Genomic DNA, 2,534 nt, shown 5'->3' with positions numbered 1-2,534 from the left:
TTATAGCTTGTGTCAGTACTAGAATAGGGGCACACCTGTCTATCCATGCACAAGATTTTTGGCTGAAGGGCTATGTGATTTCTTACACTTCTGTTGCTGCTTGTGCCCTGGATATCTACTGCTCGGTGTGCTCTCCATGGCTTTGGGGACCTTAGCCATTTGCAGATTGGGACCACTGAGGTACGGGGAACCATGCTCTTTCCTGGTGGGGGCTCCTGAAACTGTCCACCAGCCAGAGTCTGACTAGAACTAGCCAGTAACGGGGCAGGTGCCAAATCTTACTTTGGAATTTGGGAATCCTAGCTCCTAGGCTGAACCTTCCAGGAGAGTCGTGCTCCTCGTGGGAGGTTGGACCCAAATCTCCCTCCATTCCCCCACCATACTTAATCATATTTCTCTCGCCCCATGTTTAATCCTCAAGAAGCCAAACACAGCAGATGGAGCTGGGACAAGACAGCGAGCTCCCCCAGCCCTGTGTTTTTTTCTGGCGGGGTGTGACTGTTAGAGTGATGGTCCCATGGCAAAGGAAGGCAGGTTGCTCCTCACTCTCCCTTTGCCACTGAGCCAGCTCTGCCCAGGGCCATCCCCAGCTGGTCATCTGGGCAGGCCTTGTGTCTGGCTCCCACCTGCCCCCAGACAGTGCCTACAGCGGCTCTCCACCTTGGTGCTTCTCAACCTTTTTTGTACCCGGCCCAATTGGAAACATTGATAGCCAGTCCCAACCCTGGTGCCCCTCACTCCTGACCGGCTGGCCCCCCCCCCCCCCCCAGTGTGTGGACCTCTGCCAGCCTACAAGGGAAAAGCCACCATTTCCCACATTTTTCTACATTAAAAGAGAAGTTTGTTCACAGCCCTTCCAAATATTTTTGCAACCCACTTTTGGGTCCTGACTCATGGGTTGAGGAACGCTGCTCTACCTGCTTTCCTTCACCTTAGAGGCGAGTTCAGTTTATTCCCTGCGCTCAGTGAAAACTGGGGCTGCTTTGGGGACTCCGGGGGCTATGAGGCACACATCTCACTAGTCCCAGCGGCTCCCCCAGCACCTGAGTGGGCTGTGTTTTGGTGGGGAGCAGGGCTTATCCCCCCAGTGCCTGGAAAGGCCTGTGCCCCTGAGGATGACAGGCTGCTGGGTGCCTCCAGCTCCCTGCCCTGAGGGTGCCTTGGCCTGTGGTGGGGAGAAGGGCTCTTCCCACGCGTGTGTTCACACTGAGGGGGTGCTGGCACAGGAGCCCTGGAGAGAGCAGCTCTGAGGGAAGGAAGCGGGGGAGGGGCGGCTGCTTGTCACTTCCCGCGGGCTGAGGCCGGCCAATGACGCGGGGCGGCCGGCGGGGGAGCGCCTCCCCCGCGCTCCGGAGTGACTCCGGCCCCGCCGACCGGTCAGGTTCAGGAGCCACGGGCTCCCCACGGCCCCGCCTCATCCCCGGCGGCTTCGGGAAGAAAACCAGCAAGGCCCGGGCCCCGCTCCCCGCAACGGGCACCAGCCCCCGGGGCTGCCGGGCGGCGCGCGAGACACCTCAGAGGCCTTTGAATTGGAAAATATTTTATTTGAATAGTAAATAGTTATACAGTCGAAACAGTTCTATCCAAGCCATCCTATAAATAGCTAACAGTTAAGAAAATAATGTGTGTAGAAAAGAGATTGCATCTAAAAGTGAGAGCGGGCGGCGGCACGAGAGCTGTCTGTGCCCTGGGAAAGCGCAGTCCAATGGTTTCATCCCTGGGGGACGGACTTCTTTTTTAGGTACAAAAGTTAAAACCTTTTTCTTTTTTTTCTTTTTTTTTTCTTTTTTGAGCAGATCCCTTTAGAAAAAACAGAGGGGAGAGCGGGAATCAAAACGAACCAAAAAACCCTGGTAAAACGCACAGTGAAATGGCAGGAGGGAGGGGAGCGGGGCAAGCGCAATAAAAAATATTCGCCATCAAATAATAATCTTCATCATTAATATAAATAAATAAGGAATAAATAACATAATTACTCAAATCAACATATACATATAGTCAGAGGCGCTGGGCTGGGGCGGGGGGCAGGGGCTGTTTAAGGCAGTTTCTACAGCAGTCTCCGGGCACCAGCGAGAGCAGAGTCAAGGCATTCGTGGCTGCGCAAAGACAGTGCTTCTTAGCTCGGCTTTGCTTTGCTTTTCCCTTCAGCAGTTTGATTTCACGTACGAAGAAGAAGAAAGAAAGAAAGAAAAAAAAAGACCAACCCCAGATATAGGTAAAGCCAGATTCCAGCATTTCAAAAGCCATAATAAAGCTAATCATTGAGGGGAGGGAGGGAGTTCAATTTACAGCCTGTGAGAGAGAGACAGAGAGAGAGAGAAAGGCATTGATTCTTCGAGACGGACTTTCCAAAAAACAGAAAGCAGGCCAACCCGTAGGCTACAGACATGGGAAGAGGGGACGGGGGAGACAGAGAGACAGAGACTTCCTAAGAGACCTTAAAACGCCATCAACACTAGCAATCAACCGGGGCGGCGGGAGCTACAGAGAGGCGGGAGTCACCACGGGCACGAGTTTGGCATCCCCCCGCCGGG

At 53.8% G+C, this 2,534-nt stretch overlaps 1 protein-coding gene across 1 annotated transcript in view; it reads right to left on the bottom strand.

Annotated features, from left to right (window-relative positions):
* Nucleotides 1-1,628: 1,628 nt before the first annotated feature.
* The window catches only part of CFAP61 (cilia and flagella associated protein 61), a 227,572-nt gene continuing 226,666 nt past the window's right edge, over nt 1,629-2,534 (bottom strand). The window contains exon 28 of the mRNA XM_006015419.2: nt 1,629-1,800. The gene's annotated coding sequence lies outside the window, so the exon portion shown is untranslated. The remainder of the gene's footprint in view (nt 1,801-2,534) is intronic.

Source organism: Alligator sinensis, unplaced genomic scaffold, assembly GCF_000455745.1.
Source record: "Alligator sinensis unplaced genomic scaffold, ASM45574v1 scaffold140_1, whole genome shotgun sequence".
Taxonomy (NCBI): Eukaryota; Metazoa; Chordata; order Crocodylia; family Alligatoridae; genus Alligator; species Alligator sinensis.
Note: the sequence above shows the minus strand (reverse complement) of the source record. Positions and strands in the feature narration are given on the sequence as shown.